We start from the raw sequence: 19,491 nt of genomic DNA, 5'->3' as shown, positions 1-19,491 counted from the left end.
ATTTCGTTGCTATGAGATACAATTTGTTGTATGACTTCTCCTTCTAAATCGAGATCGTTTCTATGGAAACGACAGGATTTTCTTTTGGGATACAACTATATGCTTTCCGATGCACTATTCCTCCTTAACTGCATCCATCGCTCCCTCACATTATCGAATTATCACAGAAATTGCGTCGCTATGAAATACTATAGGTTGTATGACATCTCCATCTAAATCGAGTAACGATTATATGGAGACGACAGGATTTTCTTTTGGCATACGAGTTATTCCTTTCCGATGCACTATTCCTCCTTTACTGCATCCCTCGCACCCTCTCATTGACGAATTCACACAGAAATTGGGTCGCTATGAAATACTATGGCTTCTATGACTTCTCCTTCTAAATGGTGTAACATTTCTATGGAAACGACAGGATTTTCTTTTGGGATACGAGTATTTCCGATTTACTATTCCTTCTTTACTGCATCCCTCGCTCCCTCACATTGTTGAATTAACACAGAAATTGCAACGCTCTGAAATACTATATGTTCTATGACATCTCCTTCTAAATCGAGTAACGTTTCTATTTAAACCACAGGATTTCCATTTGAGATACGAATATCTCCTTTCCGATGCACTATTCCATCTTTACTGCGGCCCTCGCTCCCACTCATTGACGAATTCACACAGATATTGCGTCGCTATGAAATACTAAGTGTTCTATGATTTCACCATTTAATTCGAGTAACGTTTCTATGGAAACGACAGGATTTTCTTTTGGGAAACGACTATTTGCTTCCCGGTGCACTAATCCCTCTTTACTGCATCCCTCGCTACCTCACATTGACGAATTAAGACAGAAATTGCCTCGCTATGAAATACTAATGGTTCTATGACTTCCCCTTCTAAATCAAGTAACGATTCTATGGAACCGACAGGATTCTCTTTCAGGATACGAGAATCTCCTTTCCGATGCACTAATCCTTCTTTACTGCATCCCTCGCTCCCTCCCTTTGACGAATTAACGGAGAAATTGCATCGCTATGAAATACAATGTGTTCTATGACATCTCATTCTAAATCGAGTAACGTTTCAATGGAAACGACAGGATTTTCTTTTGGGATACGAGTATCTCCTTTCTGATGCACTATTCCTTCTTTACTGCAGCCCTCGCTCCCTCACATTGACGAATAAACAGAGAATTTGCGTCGCTATGATATACTGTGGTATCTATGACATCTCCATCTAAATCGAGTAACGTTTCTATGGAAATGACAGGATTTTCTTTTGCAATACGAGTATTTCCTTTCCGATGCACTATTCCTTCTTTACTGCATCCCTCTCTCCCTCACATTGACGAATTAACACAGTAATTGCGTCGCTATAAAATACAATGTGTCCTAAGACTTCTCCTTCTAAATCGAGAACGTTTCTATGGAAACGGCAGGATTTTCTTTTGGGATACAACTATCTGCTTTCCGATGCACTGTTCCGTCTTAACTGCATCCATCGCTCCATCACATTGACGAATTAACACAGAAATTGCGTCGCCATGAAATACAATGTGTACTATGACTTCTCATTCTAAATCAAGTAACGTTTCTATGGAACTGACAGGATTCTCTTTTAGGATACGAGAATCTCCTTTCCGATGCACTATTCCTTCTTTACTGCATCCCTCGCTCCCTCACTTTGACGAATTAACACAGAAATTGCTTCGCTATGAAATACTATGGGTTCTATGACATCTCATTCTAAATCGAGTAACGTTTCTATGGAAACGACAGGATTTTCTTTTGGGATCCGAGTATCTCCTTTCTGATGCACTAATCCTTCTTTACTGCATCTCTCGCTCCCTCACATTGACGAATTAATACAGAAATTGCCTCCCTATGAAATGCGTTGGGTTCCATGACATCTCCATTTAAATCGAGTAACGGTTTTATGGAAATGACAGGATTTTCTGTTGGGATCCGAGTATTTCCGACGGACTATTCCTTCCTTACTGCATCCCTCGCTCCATCAAATTGACGAATTAGCACTGAAATTGCGACGCCATGAAATACTATGGGTTCTAAGACATCTTCTACCAAATCGAATATCGTTACTATGCAAACGACAGGATTTTCATTTGGGATACGAATAATTCCTTTCCGGTGCACTATTCGATCTTTACTGCGGCCCTCGCTCCCACTCATTTACGAATTCACACAGATATTGCGTCGCTATGAAATACTAAGTGTTCTATGATTTCACCTTTTAATTCGACTAACGTTTCTATGGAAACGACAGGATTTTCTTTTGGGAAACGACTATTTGCTTCCCGGTGCACTAATCCCTCTCTACTGCATCCCTCGCTACCTCACATTGACGAATTAAGACAGAAATTGCCTCGCTATGAAATACTAATGGTTCTATGACTTCCCCTTCTAAATCAAGTAACGATTCTATGGAACCGACAGGATTCTCTTTCAGGATACGAGAATCTCCTTTCCGATGCACTAATCCTTCTTTACTGCATCCCTCGCTCCCTCACTTTGACGAATTAACGGAGAAATTGCATCGCTATGAAATACAATGTGTTCTATGACATCTCATTCTAAATCGAGTAACGTTTCAATGGAAACGACAGGATTTTCTTTTGGGATACGAGTATCTCCTTTCCGATGCACTAATCCTTCTTTACTGCATCCCTCGCCCCCTCACTTTGACGAATTAACGGAGAAATTGCATCGCTATGAAATACAATGTGTTCTATGACATCTCATTCTAAATCGAATAACGTTTCAATGGAAACGACAGGATTTTCTTTTGGGATACGAGTATCTCCTTTCTGATGCACTATTCCTACTTTACTGCATCCCTTGCTCCCTCACATTGACGAATTAACACAGAAATTGCGTCGCTATGAAATACTATGTGTCCTAAGGCTTCTCCTTCTAAATCGAGAACGTTTCTATGGAAACGGCAGGATTTTCTTTTGGGATACAACAATCTGCTTTCCGATGCACTGTTCCGTCTTAACTTCATCCATCGCTCCCTCACACTGACGAATTAACACAGAAATTGCGTCGCCATGAAATACTATAGGTTCTATGACATCTCCTTCTAAATCGAGTAACATTTCTATGGAAACGACAGGATTTTCATTTGGGATACGAATAATTCCTTTCCGGTGCACTATCCGATCTTTACTGCATCCCTCGCTCCCTCTCACTGACCAAGTAACACAGAAATTGCGTCGCTATGAAATACTATGGGTTCTATGATTTCTCCTTTTAATTCGAGTAACGTTTCAATGGAAACGACAGGAATTTCTTTTGGGATACGACTATCTGCTTCCCGGGGCACTATTCCTTCTTTACTGCATGCCTCGCTCCCTCACATTGACGAATTAACGCAGAAATTGCGTCGCTATGAAATACTATGGGTTCTATGACTTCTCCTTCTAAATCAAGTAACATTTCTATGGAACCGACAGGACTCCCTTTTAGGATACGAGAATCTCCTTTCTGATGCACTATTCCTTCTTTACTGCATCCCTCGCTTCCTCACATTGACGAATTAACACAGAAATTGCGTCGCTATGAAATACTATGTGTTCTATGACTCCTACTTCTAAATCGAGTAACGTATCAAAGGAAACGACAGGATTTTCTTTTGGGATACGAATATTTCCGATGCACTATTCCCTCTATACTGCATCCCTTGCTCCCTCACATTGTTGAATTAACACAGAAATTGCGACGCTCTGAAATACCATGTGTTTTATGACATCTTCTTCTAAATCGAATAACGTTTCAATGCAAACGACAGGATTTTCTTTTGGGAAACGAGTATCTACTCTCCGATGCACTCTTCCTTCATTACTGCATCCCTCGCTCCCTCACATTGACGAATTAATACAGAAATTGCCTCGCAATGATATACGTTGGGTTCCATGACATCTCCTTTTGAATCGAGTAACGATTCAATGGAAGGGACAGGATTTTCTTTTGGGATACGAGTATTTCCTTTCCGATGCACTATTCCTTCTTTACTGCATCCCTCGCACCCTCACATTGACGAATTAACACAAAAATTGCGTCGCTAAGAAATACTATGTGTTCTATGTCTTCTCCTTCTAAATCGAGTAACGTTACTATGGAACGACAGGATTTTCTTTTGGGATACGAGTATCCCCTTTCTGATGCACTATTCCTTCTTTACTGCATCCCTCGCTCCCTCACATTGTCGAATTAATACAGTAATTTTGTCGCTATGAAATACAATGGCTTCTATGACTTCTCTTTCTAAATCGAGTAATGTTTCTATGGAAACCACAAGATTTCCATTTGGGATACGAGTATCCTCTTTCCGATGCACTATTCCTTCTTTACTGCATACCTCATTCCCACACAATGACGAATTAACACAGAAGTTGCGCCGCTATGAGATACTATGGGTTCTGTGACTTCTCCTTCTAAATCGAGATCGTTTCTATGGAAACGTGAGGATTTTCTTTTGGGATACAACTTTCAGTTTTCCGATGCACTATTCCTCCTTAACTGCATCCATCGCTCCCTCACATTGACGAATTAACACAGAAATTGCGTCGCTATGAAATACTATAGGTTCTATGACATCTCCATGTAAATCGAGTAACATTTCTATGGAAGCGACAGGATTTTCTTTTGGGATACGAGTAAATCCATTCCGATGCACTATTCCTTCTTTACTGCATTCCTCGTTCCCTCTCATTGCCGAATTCACACAGAAATTGCGTCGCTATGAAATACTATGGGGTCTATGATTTCTCCTTTTAATTCGAGTAACGTTTCTATGGAAACGACAGGAATTTCCTTTGGGACTCGACAATCTGCATCCCGGTGGACTATTCCTTCTTTACTGCATCCCTCGCTACCACACATTGACGAATTAACACAGAAATTGCGTCGCTATGATATACTATGGGTTCTATGACTTCTCCTTCTAAATCAAGTAACGTTTCTATGGAACCGACAGGATTCTCTTTTAGGATACGAGAATCTCCTTTCCGATCCACTATTCCTGCTTTACTGCATCTTTTGCTCCCTCTCATTGTCGAATTAACACAGACATTGCGTCGCTATGAAATACTATGTGTTCTATGTCTTCTCCTTCTAGATCAAGTAACGTTACTATGGAACCGACAGGATTCAATTTAGGATACGAGAATCTCCTTTCCGATGCACAATTCCTTCTTTACTGCATCCCTCGGTCCCTCACGTTGATGAATTGACACAGAAATTGTTTCGCTATGAAACACTATGGGTGCAATGACATCTCATTCTAAATCGAGCAACGTTTCTATGGAAACGACAGGATTTTCTTTTGGGAAACGAGTATCTCCTTTCTGATGCACTATTCCTTCTTTACTGCAGCCCTCGCTCCCTCACACTGACGAATTAACAGAGAAATTATGTCCCTATGGAATACTATGGTTTCTATGACATCTCCCTCTAAATCGAGAACGTCTCTATGGAAACGGCTGGATTTTCTTTTGGGATACAACTATCTGCTTTCTGATGCACTATTCCGTCTTAACTGCATCCATCGCTAACTCACATTATCAAATTAAAACAGAAATTGCGTCGCTACGAAATACTGTAAGTTCTATGACATCTCCTTCACAATCGAGTAATGTTTCTATGGAAACGACAGGATTTTCTTTTGGGATACGAGTAATTCCTTTCTGGTGCACTATTTCTTCTTTACTGCATCCCTCGCTCCCTCACAACTACGAATTAATACAGAAATTGCGTCGCTATGAAATGCTATGGCTACTATGACTTCTCCATCTAAATCGAGTAACGTCTCTATGGAAACCACAGGATTTCCATTTGGGATACGAGTATCTCCTGTCCGATGCACAATTCCATCTTTAGTGCATCCCTCGCTCCCTCTCATTGACGAATTCACACAGAAATTGCGTCGCTATGAAATACTATGGGTTCTATGATTTCTCCTCTTATTTTGAGTAACGTTTCTATGGAAACGACAGGATTTTCTTTTGGGATACGACTATTTGCTTCCCGGTGCACTGCTCCTTCTTTACTGCATCCCTGGCTACCTCGCATTGACGAATTTACACAGAAATTGTCTCGCTATGAAATACTATGTGTTCCATGACTCCTCCTTCTAAATCGAGTAACGTTTCTATGGAAACGACAGGATTTTCTTTAGGGATACGAGTATTTTCCGATGCACCATTCGTTCTTTACAGCATCCCTCGCTCCCTCACATTGACGAATTAATAGAGTAATTGCGTCGCTATGAAATACTATGGCTTCTATGACTTCTCCATCTAAATCGAGTAACGTCTCTATGGAAACCACAGGATTTCCATTTGGGATACGAGTATCTCCTGTCCGATGCACAATTCCATCTTTAGTGCATCCCTCGCTCCCTCTCATTGACGAATTCACACAGAAATTGCGTAGCTATGAAATACTATAGGTTCTATGATTTCTCCTTTTAATTCGAGTAACGTTTCTATGGAAACCACAGGATTACCATTTAGGATACGAGTAACTCCTTTCCGATGCACTATTCCTTCTTTACAGCATCTCTCGCTCCCTCTCATTGACGAAATCACACAGAAATTGCGTAGCTATGAAATACTATAGGTTCTATGATTTCTCCTTTTAATTCGAGTAACGTTTCTATGGAAACGACAGGATTTTCTTTTTGGATACGACTATTTGCTTCTAGGTGCACTGCTGCTTCTTTACTGAATCCCACGCTACCTCACTTTGACGAATTAACACAGAAATTGCGTCGCCATGAAATACAATGTGTACTACGACTTCTCATTCTAAATCAAGTAACGTTTCTAAGGAACCGACAGGATTCTCTTTTAGGATACGAGAATCTTCTTTCCGATGCACTATTCCTTCTTTACTGCATCCCTCGCTCCCTCACTTTGACGAATTAACACAGAAATTTCTCCGCTTTGAAATACTATGGGTTCTATGACTTCTCATTCTAAATCGAATAACGTTTGTATAGAAACGACAGGATTTTCTTTTGGGATACGTGTATCTCCTTTCTGATGCACTATTCCTTCTTTACTGCATCCCACGCTCCCTCACATTGACGAATTAATAGAGTAATTGCGTCGCTATGAAATACTATGGCTTCTATGACTTCTCCTTCTAAACCGAGTAACGTTTCTATGGAAACCACAGGATTTCCATTTGGGATACGAGTATCTCCATTCCGATGCACTATTCCTTCTTTACTGCATCCCTCACTCCATCACATTGACTAATTAACACAGAAATTGCGTCGCTATAAAATACTACGTGTTCTATGACTTCTCCTTCTAAATCGAGTAACGTTTCAATGGAAACGACAGGACTTTCTTTTGGGATACGAGTATTTCCGATGCACTATTCCTTCTTTACTGCATCCCTCGCTCCCTCACATTGTTGAATTAACACAGAAATTTCATCGGTCTGAAATACTATAGGTTTTATGACATCTTCTTCTAAATCGGGTAACGTTTCTATGCAAACGACAGGATTTTCTTTTGGGATACGAGTATCTACTCTCCGATGCATTCTTCCTTCTTTACTGCATCCCTCGCTCCCCCACATTGACGAATTAACACAGAAATTGCGTCGCTATGTATTACTATGGGTTCTATGACTTTTCCGTCTGAATCGAGTAACGTTTCTATGGAATCGACAGGATTTTATTTAGGGATACGAGTATCTAATTTCCGATGCACTATTGTTTCTTTACTGCATCCCTCGCTCCCTCACATTGACGAACTAACACAGAAATTGCGTTGCCATGAAATACTATGGGTTCACGACTTCTTATTCTAAATCGGGTAAAGTTTCTATGGAAACGACAGGATTTTCTTTTGGGATACGAGCATCTTCTTTCCGATGCACTATTCCTTCTTTACTGCTTACCTCGCTCCCTCACATTGACGAATTAACACAGAAATTGCGACGCTATAAAATACCAAGGGTTCTATGACATCTTATTCTAAATCGAGTATCGTTTCTAAGCAGGCGACAGGATTTCCATGTGGGATACGAGTACCTCCTTTCCGATGCACTATTCCTTCTTTATTGCATCCCTCGCTATCTCACATTGACAAATTAACACAGATATTGCGTCGCTATGAAATACTATGTGTTCTATGACTTCTCGTTCTAAATCGACTAACATTTCTATGGAAACGACAGGATTTTATTTTGGAATACGAGTATCTCCTTTCCGATGCACTATTCCTTATTTACTGTATCCCTCGCTATCTCACATTGCCGAATTAACACTGAAATTGCGTCGCTATGACTATGATTTCTCCTTCTAAAACGAGTAACATTTCTATGGAAACGACAGAATTTTCTTTTGGGATACGAGTAATTCCGTTCCGCTGCACTATTCCTTCTTTACTGCATCCCTCGCTCCGTCACATTGACGATTTTACACAGAAATTGCGTCGCTATGAAATACTATAGTTTCTATGATTTCTCATGTTAATTCGAGTATCGCTTCTATGGAAACGACAGGATTTTCTTTTGGGATACGAGAATCTTCTTTCCGATGCACTATTCCTTCTTTACTGCATTCCTCGCTCCCTAACTTTGACGAATTAACACAGAAATTGCTTCGCTTTGAAATACTATGGGTTCTATGACTTCTCATTCTAAATCGAGTAACATTTCTATGGAAACGACAGGATTTTCATTTGGGATACGAATAATTCCTTTCCGATGCACTATTCGATCTTTACTGCATCCCTCGCTCCCTCTCACTGACCAAGTAACACAGAAATTGCGTCGCTATGAAATACTATGGGTTCTATGATTTCTCCATTTAATTCGAGTAACGTTTCTATGGAAACGACAGGATTTTCTTTTGGGATACGAGCATCTACTCTCCGATGCACTCTTCCTTCTTTACTGCATCCCTCGCTCCCTCACATTGACGATTTAATACAGAAATTGCCTCGCTATGAAATACGTTGGGTTCCATGAGATCTCCTTTTAAATCGAGTCACGTTTCTATGGAAATGACAGGATTTTCTTTTGGGATACGAGTATCTGCTTTCGATTCATTATTCCTTCTTTACTGCATCCCTCGCTCCCTCACATTGACGAATTAACACAGAAATTGGGTCGCTATGAAATACTATGTGTTCTATGTCATCTCCATCTAAATCGAGTAACGTTTCTATGGAAACGATAGAATTTTCTTTTGGGATGCGAGTGTCTCCTTTCAGATGCACTATTCCTTCTTTACTGCATCCCTCGCTCCCTAACATTGACGAATTAACACAGACATTGCGTCGCTATGAAATAGTAAGTGTTCTATGACATCACTTTCTAAATCGAGTAACGTATCCATGGAAACGACAGGATTTTTCTTTGGGATACGAGAATCTCCTTTCCGATCCACTATTCCTGCTTCACCGAATCCCTCGCTCCCTCTCATTGTCGAATTAACACAGAAATTGCGACGCTATGAAACACTATAGATTCTATGACATCTCCTTCTAAATCAAGTAACGTTTCTATGGAAACGACAGGATATTCTTTATGGATACGACTATCAGCTATCCGATGCACTATTCCTTCATTACTGCATCCCTCGCTCCCTCACATTGACGAATTAACACAGAAATTGCGTCGCTATGAGGTACAATGGGTTCTATGACTCCTCCTTCTAAATCGATATCGTTTCTATGGAAACGACAGGATTTTCTTTTGGGATACAACTATCTGCTTTCCGATCCACTATTCCTTCTTAACTGCATCCTTCGCTCCATCACATTGGCGAATTAACACAGAAATTGCGTCGCTATGAAATACTATAGGTTCTATGACATCTCCTTCTAAATCGAGTAACGTTTCTATGGAAACGACAGAATTTTCTTTTGGGATACGAGTAATTCCTATCCGATGGACTATTCCTTCTTTACTGCATCCCTCGCTCCCCCTCATTGACGAATTCACACTGAAATTTCGTCGCTATGAAATACTATGGGTTCTATGATTTCTCCTTTTAATTCGAGTAACGTTTCTATGGAAACGACAGGATTATCTTTTGGGATACGACTATATGCTTCCCGGTGCACTATTCCTTCTTTACTGCATCCCTCGCTACCTCACATTGCCGAGTTCACACTAAAATTGCGTCGCTATGAAATACTATGGCTTCTATGATTTCTCTTTTTAATTCGAGAAACGTTTCTATGGATACGACAGGATTTTCTTTTGGGATACGACTATCTGCTTCCCGGTGCACTACACCTTCTTTACTACATCCCTCGCTACTTCACATTGACGAATTATCACAGAAATTGCGTCGCTATGAAATACTATGGGTTCTATGACTTCTCCTTCTAAATCAAGTAACGTTCCTATGGAACCGACAGGATTCTCTTTTAGGATACGAGAATCTCCTTTCCGATGCACTATTCCTTCTTTACTGCATCCCTCGCTCCCTCACTTTGAAGAACTAACACAGAAATTGCTTCGCTATGAAATACTATGGGTTCTATGATATCTCATTCTAAATCGAGTAACGTTTCTATGGAAACGACAGGATTTTCTTTTGGGATCCGAGTATCTCCTTTCTGATGCACTATTCCTTCTTTACTGCATCTCTCGCTCCCTCACATTGACGAATTAATACAGAAATTGCCTCCCTATGAAATACGTTGTGTTCCATGACATCTCCATTTAAATCGAGTAACGGTTTTATGGAAATGACAGGATTTTCTGTTGGGATCCGAGAATTTCCGACGGACTATTCCTTCCTTACTGCATCCCTCGCTCCATCAAATTGACGAATTAGCACTGAAATTGCGACGCCATGAAATACTATGGGTTCTAAGACATCTTCTACCAAATCGAATATCGTTACTATGCAAACGACAGGATTTTCTTTTGGGATACGAGTATCTCCTTTCCGCTGCACTATTCCTTCTTTATTGCATCCCTCGCTACCTCATACTGACGAATTATTACAGAAATTGCGTCGCTATGAAATAGTATGTGTTCTATGACATCACTTTCTAAATCGAAAAACGAATCCATGGAAACGACAGGATTATTCTTTGGGATACGAGAATCTCCTTTCCGATCCACTTTTCCTGCTTCACTGCATCCCTTGCTCTCTCTCAATGTCGAATTAACACAGAAATTGCGTCGCTATGAAATACTATAGATTCTATGACATCTCCTTCTAAATCGAGTAACGTTTCTATGGAAACGACAGGATTTTCTTTTGGGATACGACTCTCTGCCTTCCGATGCACTATTCCTTCTTTACTGCATCCCTCGCTCCCTCACATTGACAAATTAACACGAAAATTGCGTTGCTATGAATTACTATGTGTTCTATGACTTCTCCTTCTAAATCGAATAACGTTTCTATGGAAACGACAGGATATTCCTGTGGGATACTACTATCTCCTTTCCGATGCACTTTACCTTCTTTACAGCATCCCTCGCTCCCTCACATTGACGAATTAACACAGAAATTTCGTTGCTATGAGATAGAATTGGTTATATGACTTCTCATTCTAAATCAAGATCGTTTCTATGGGAACGACAGGATTTTCTTTTGGGATACAACTATCTGCTTTCCGATGCACTATTCCTCCTTAACTGCATCCATCGCTCCCTCACATTGACGAATTATCGCAGAAATTGCGACGCTATGAAATACTATAGGTTGTATGACATCTCCATCTAAATCGAGTAACGTTTCTATGGAGACGACAGGATTTTCTTTTGGGATACGAGTAATTCCTTTCCGATGCACTATTCCTTCTTTACTGCATCCCTCGCTCCCTCTCATTGACGAATTAACACAGAAATTGCGTCGCTATGAAATACTAAGTGTTCTATGATTTCACCTTTTAATTCGAGTGACGTTTCTATGGAAACGACAGGATTTTCTTTTGGGAAACGACTATTTGCTTCCCGGTGCACTACTCCCTCTTTACTGCATCCCTCGCTACCTCACATTGACGAATTAAGACAGAAATTGCCTCGCTATGAAATACTGTGTGTTCTATGACTTCTCCATCTAAATCGAGTAACGTTTCTATGGAAACGACAGGATTATCTTTTGGGATACGACTATCTGCTTTCCGATTCATTATTCCTTCTTTACTGCATCCCTTGCTCCCTCACATTGACGAATTAACACAGAAATTGCGTCGCTATGAAATACTATGTGTCCCAAGACTTCTCCTTCTAAATCGAGAACGTTTCTATAAAAATGGCAGGATTTTCTTTTGGGATACAACTATCTGCTTTCCGATGCACTGTTCCGTCTTAACTGCATCCATCGCTCCCTCACACTGACGAATTAACACAGAAATTGCGTCGCTATGAAATACTATGTGTTCTATGACTTATCCATCTAAATCGAGTAACGTTTCTATGGAAACGACGTTATTTTTCTTTGGGATACGAGAAGCTTCTTTCCGATCCACTATTCCTGCTTCACTGCATCCCTCGCTCCCTGTCATTGTCGAAAATACACAGAAATTGCGTCGCTATGAAATACTATAGGTTCTATGACATCTCCTTCTAAATCGAGTAACATTTCTATGGAAACGACAGGATTTTCATTTGGGATACGAATAATTCCTTTCCGATGCACTATTCGATCTTTACTGCATCCCTCGCTCCCTCTCACTGACCAAGTAACACAGAAATTGCGTCGCTATGAAATACTATGGGTTCTATGATTTCTCCTTTTAATTCGAGTAACGTTTCTATGGAAACGACAGGATTTTCTTTTGGGATACGACTATCTGCTTCCCGGTGCACTACTCCTTCCTTACTGCATCCCTCGCCACATCACATTGACGAATTAGCACAGAAATTGCGTCGCCAAGAAATACAGTGGGTTCTAGGGCTTCTCATTCTAAATCAAGTAACGTTTCGAAGGAACCGACAGGATTCTCTTTTAGGATACGTGAATCTTCTTTACGATGCACTATTCCTTCTTTACTGCATTCCTCGCTCCCTAACTTTGACGAATTAACACAGAAATTGCTTCGCTTTGAAATACTATGGGTTCTATGACTTCTCATTCTAAATCGAGTAACGTTTGTTTAGAAACGACCAGATTTTCTTCTTGGGATACGAGTATCTCCTTTCTGATGCACTATTCCTTCTTTACTACATCCCTTTCTCCCTCACATTGACGAATTAACACAGTAATTGCGTTGCTATGAAATACTACATTTTCTATGACGCCTCCTTCTAAATCGAGTAACTTTTCTATGGAAACGACAGGATTTTCTATATTGATGCGAGTATCTCCTTTCCGATGCACTATTCCTTCTTTACTGCATCCCTCGCTCCATCACATTGACGAATTAACACAGAAATTGCTTCGCTATAAAATACCATGTGTTCTATGACTTCTCCTTCTAAATCGAGTAACGTTTCTGTGGAAACGACAGGATTTTCGTTTGGGATACGAGTATTTCCGGTGCACTATTCCTTCTTTACTGCATACCTCGCTCCCTCACATTGTTGAATTAATACAGAAATTGCCTCGCTATGAAATACGTTGGGTTCCATGAGATCTCCTTTTAAATCGAGTCACGTTTCTATGGAAATGACAGGATTTTCTTTTGGGATACGAGTATCTCCATTCCGATTCATTATTCCTTCTTTACTGCATCCCTCGCTCCCTCACATTGACGAATTAACACAGAAATTGGGTCGCTATGAAATACTATGTGTTCTATGTCATCTCCATCTAAATCGAGTAACGTTTCTATGGAAACGATAGAATTTTCTTTTGGGATGCGAGTATCTCCTTTCAGATGCACTATTCCTTCGTTACTGCATCCCTCGCTCCCTCACATTGACGAATTCACACAGAAATTGCGTCGCTATGAATTAGTAAGTGTTCTATGACATCACTTTCTAAATCGAGTAACGTATCCATGGAAACGACAGGATTTTTCTTTGGGATACGAGAATCTCCTTTCCGATCCACTATTCCTGCTTCACCGAATCCCTCGCTCATTCTCATTGTCGAATTAACACAGAAATTGCGACGCTATGAAACACTATAGATTCCATGACATCTCCTTCTAAATCGAGTAACGTTTGTATGGAAACAACAGGATATTCTTTTGGGATACGACTATCAGCTATCCGATGCACTATTCCTTCATTACTGCATCCCTCGCTCCCTCACATTGACGAATTAACACAGAAATTGCGTCGCTATGAGGTACTATGGGTTCTATGACTCCTCCTTCTAAATCGATATCGTTTCTATGGAAACGACAGGATTTTCTTTTGGGATACAACTATCTGCTTTCCGATCCACTATTCCTTCTTAACTGCATCCTTCGCTCCATCACATTGGCGAATTAACACAGAAATTGCGTCGCTATGAAATACTATAGGTTCTATGACATCTCCTTCTAAATCGAGTAACGTTTCTATGGAAACGACAGAATTTTCTTTTGGGATACGAGTAATTCCTATCCGATGGACTATTCCTTCTTTACTGCATCCCTCGCTCCCCCTCATTGACGAATTCACACTGAAATTTCGTCGCTATGAAATACTATGGGTTCTATGATTTCTCCATTTAATTCGAGTAACGTTTCTATGGAAACGACAGGATTATCTTTTGGGATACGACTATATGCTTCCCGGTGCACTATTCCTTCTTTACTGCATCCCTCGCTACCTCACATTGCCGAGTTCACACTAAAATTGCGTCGCTATGAAATACTATAGCTTCTATGATTTCTCTTTTTAATTCGAGTAACGTTTCTATGGATACGACAGGATTTTCTTATGGGATACGACTATCTGCTTCCCGGTGCACTACACCTTCTTTACTACATCCCTCGCTACTTCACATTGACGAATTATCACAGAAATTGCGTCGCTATGAAATACTATGGGTTCTATGACTTCTCCTTCTAAATCAAGTAACATTTCTATGGAACCGACAGGATTCTCTTTTAGGATACGAGAATCTCCTTTCCGATGCACTATTCCTTCTTTACTGCATCCCTCGCTCCCTCACTTTGAAGAACTAACACAGAAATTGCTTCGCTATGAAATACTATTGGTTCTATGATATCTCATTCTAAATCGAGTAACGTTTCTATGGAAACGACAGGATTTTCTTTTGGGATACGAGTAATTCCTATCCGATGGACTATTCCTTCTTTACTGCATCCCTCGCTCCCCCTCATTGACGAATTCACACTGAAATTTCGTCGCTATGAAATACTATGGGTTCTATGATTTCTCCATTTAATTCGAGTAACGTTTCTATGGAAACGACAGGATTATCTTTTGGGATACGACTATATGCTTCCCGGTGCACTATTCCTTCTTTACTGCATCCCTCGCTACCTCACATTGCCGAGTTCACACTAAAATTGCGTCGCTATGAAATACTATAGCTTCTATGATATCTCTTTTTAATTCGAGTAACGTTTCTATGGATACGACAGGATTTTCTTTTGGGATACGACTATCTGCTTCCCGGTGCACTACACCTTCTTTACTACATCCCTCGCTACTTCACATTGACGAATTATCACAGAAATTGCGTCGCTATGAAATACTATGGGTTCTATGACTTCTCCTTCTAAATCAAGTAACATTTCTATGGAACCGACAGGATTCTCTTTTAGGATACGAGAATCTCCTTTCCGATGCACTATTCCTTCTTTACTGCATCCCTCGCTCCCTCACTTTGAAGAACTAACACAGAAATTGCATCGCTATGAAATACTATTGGTTCTATGATATCTCATTCTAAATCGAGTAACGTTTCTATGGAAACGACAGGATTTTCTTTTGGGATCCGAGTATCTCCATTCTGATGCACTATTCCTTCTTTACTGCATCTCTCGCTCCCTCACATTGACGAATTAATACAGAAATTGCCTCCCTATGAAATACGTTGTGTTCCATGACATCTCCATTTAAATCGAGTAACGGTTTTATGGAAATGACAGGATTTTCTGTTGGGATCCGAGAATTTCCGACGGACTATTCCTTCCTTACTGCATCCCTCGCTCCATCAAATTGACGAATTAGCACTGAAATTGCGACGCCATGAAATACTATGGGTTCTAAGACATCTTCTACCAAATCGAATATCGTTACTATGCAAACGACAGGATTTTCTTTTGGGATACGAGTATCTCCTTTCCGCTGCACTATTCCTTCTTTATTGCATCCCTCGCTACCTCATACTGACGAATTATCACAGAAATTGCGTCGCTATGAAATAGTATGTGTTCTATGACATCACTTTCTAAATCGAAAAACGAATCTATGGAAACGACAGGATTATTCTTTGGGATACGAGAATCTCCTTTCCGATCCACTATTCCTGCTTCACTGCATCCCTCGCTCCCTCTCAATGTCGAATTAACACAGAAAATGCGTCGCTATGAAATACTATAGATTCTATGACATCTCCTTCTAAATCGAGTAACGTTTCTATTTAAACCACAGGATTTCCATTTGAGATACGAGAATCTCCATTCCGATGCACTATTCCTTCTTTACTGCGGCCCTCGCTCCCACTCATTGACGAATTCACACAGATATTGCGTCGCTATGAAATACTAAGTGTTCTATGATTTCACCTTTTAATCCGAGTAACGTTTCTATGGAAACGACACGATTTTCTTTTGGGGAAACGACTATTTGCTTCCCGGTGCACTACTCCCTCTTTACTGCATCCCTCGCTACCTCACATTGACGAATTAAGACAGAAATTGCCTCGCTATGAAATACTAGTGGTTCTATGAATTCCCCTTCTAAATCAAGTAACGATTCTATGGAACCGACAGGATTCTCTTTCAGGATACGAGAATCTCCTTTCCGATGCACTAATCCTTCTTTACTGCATCCCTCGCTCCCACACTTTGACGAATTAACGGAGAAATTGCATCGCTATGAAATACAATGTGTTCTATTACATCTCATTCTAAATCGAGTAATGTTTCAATGGAAACGACAGGATTTTCTTTTGGGATACGAGTATCTCCTTTCCGATGCACTTATCCTTCTTTACTGCATCCCTCGCTCCCTCACTTTGACGAATTAACACAGAAATTGCTTCGCTATGAAATACTATGGGTTCTATGATATCTCATTCTAAATCGAGTAACGTTTCTATGGAAACGACAGGATTTTCTTTTTGGGATCCGAGTATCTCCTTTCCGATTCACTATTCCTTTTTTACGGCATCCCTAGCTCCCTCACATTGACGAATTAACACAGAAATTGCGTCGCTATGAAATACTATGTGTCCTAAGACTTCTCCTTCTAAATCGAGAACGTTTCTATGGAAACGGCAGGATTTTCTTTTGGGATACAACTATCTGCTTTCCGATGCACTGTTCCGTCTTAACTGCATCCATCGCTCCCTAACACTGACGAATTAACACAGAAATTGCGTCGCTATGAAATACTATAGGTTCTATGACATCTCCTTCTAAATCGAGTAACATTGCTATGGAAACGACAGGATTTTCATTTGGGATACGAATAATTCCTTTCCGATGCACTATTCGATCTTTACTGCATCCCTCGCTCCCTCTCACTGACCAAGTAACACAGAAATTGCGTCGCTATGAAATACTATGGGTTCTATGATTTCTCCTTTTAATTCGAGTAACGTTTCTATGGAAACGACAGGAATTTCTTTTGGGATACGACTATCTGCATCCCGGTGCACTATTCCTTCTTTACTGCATCCCTCGCTCCCTCACATTGACGAATTAACACAGGAATTGCCTCGCTATGAAATACTATGGGATGCTGTGACATCTCCTTCTAAATCTAGTAACATTTCTATGGAATAGACAGGATTTTTTCTTGGGTTACGAGTATCTCATTTCCGATGCACTATTCCTTCTTTACTGCATCCCTCGCTCCCTCACAATGACAAACTAACACAGAAATTGAGTCGCTATGAAATACTTTATGTTCTATGACATCTCCTTCGAGATTGAGTAACGTTTCTATGGAAACGACAGGTATTTCTTTTGGGATGCGAGTATGTCCGTTCCCATGCACTATTGCTCCTTTACTGCATCCCTCGATCCCTCACATAGACGAATTAACACAGAAATTGCGTCGCTATGTAATACTATTGATTCTATGACATCTCCTTCTAAATCGAGTAGCATATCTATGGAAACGACATGATTTTCTTTTGGGATACGAGTATCTCCTTTCCGATGCACTATTCCTTCTTTACTGCATCCCTCGCTTCCTCACATTGACGAATTAACACAGAAATTGCGTCGCTATGAAATACTATGTGTTCTATGACTCCTACTTCTAAATCGAATAACGTATCAATGGAAACGACAGGAATTTCTTTTGGGATACGAATATTTCCGATGCACTATTCCCTCTATACTGCATCCCTCGCTCCCTCACATTGTTGAATTAACACAGAAATTGCGACGCTCTGAAATACTATGTGTTTTAAGACATCTTCTTCTAAATCGAATAACGTTTCAATGCAAACGACAGGATTTTCTTTTGGGAAACGAGTATCTACTCTCCGATGCACTCTTCCTTCTTTACTGCATCCCTCGCTCCCTCACATTGACGAATTAATACAGAAATTGCCTCGCAATGATATACGTTGGGTTCCATGACATCTCCTTTTGAATCGAGTAACGATTCAATGGAAGGGACAGGATTTTCTTTTGGGATACGAGTACCTCCTTTCCGATGCACTATTCCTTCTTTACTGCATCCCTCGCTCCTTCAAATAGACGAGTTAACAAAGAAATTGCGTCGCTGTGAGATACTATGGGTTTTATGACTTCTCCTTCTAAATCGTGATCCTTTCTATGGAAACGACATGATTTTTTTTTTGGGATACAACTATCTGCTTTCCGATGCACTATTCCTTCTTAACTGCATCCATCGCTACCTCACGTCTAAGAATTAACACAGAAATTGCGTCGCTTTGAAATACTATAGGTTCAATTGACATCTCCATCTAAATCGAGTAACGTTTCTATGGAAACCACAGGATTTTCATTTGGGATACGAGTATTTCATTTCCGATGCACTATTCCTTCTTTACTGCATCCCTCGCTACCTCACATTGACGAATTCACACAGAAATTGCGTCGCTATGAAATACAATGGGTTTTATGATTTCCCCTTCTAAATCAAGTAACGTTTCTATGGAACCGACAGGATTCTCTTTTAGGATACGAGAATATCCTTTCCGATGCACTATTCCTTCTTTACTGCATCCCTCGCTCCCTCACATTGTCGAATTTACACATAAATTGCGTCGCTATGAAATACTATGTGTTCTGTGTCTTCTCCTTCTAAATCGAGTAACGTTACTATGGAACGACAGGATTTCCTTTTGGGATACGAGTATCCCCTTTCTGATGCACTATTCCTTCTTTACTGCATCCCTCGTTCCCTCACATTGTCGAATTAATACAGTAATTTTGTC

Source organism: Schistocerca serialis, unplaced genomic scaffold (assembly GCF_023864345.2).
Source record: "Schistocerca serialis cubense isolate TAMUIC-IGC-003099 unplaced genomic scaffold, iqSchSeri2.2 HiC_scaffold_1353, whole genome shotgun sequence".
NCBI lineage: Eukaryota > Metazoa > Arthropoda > Insecta > Orthoptera > Acrididae > Schistocerca > Schistocerca serialis.
Note: the sequence above shows the minus strand (reverse complement) of the source record.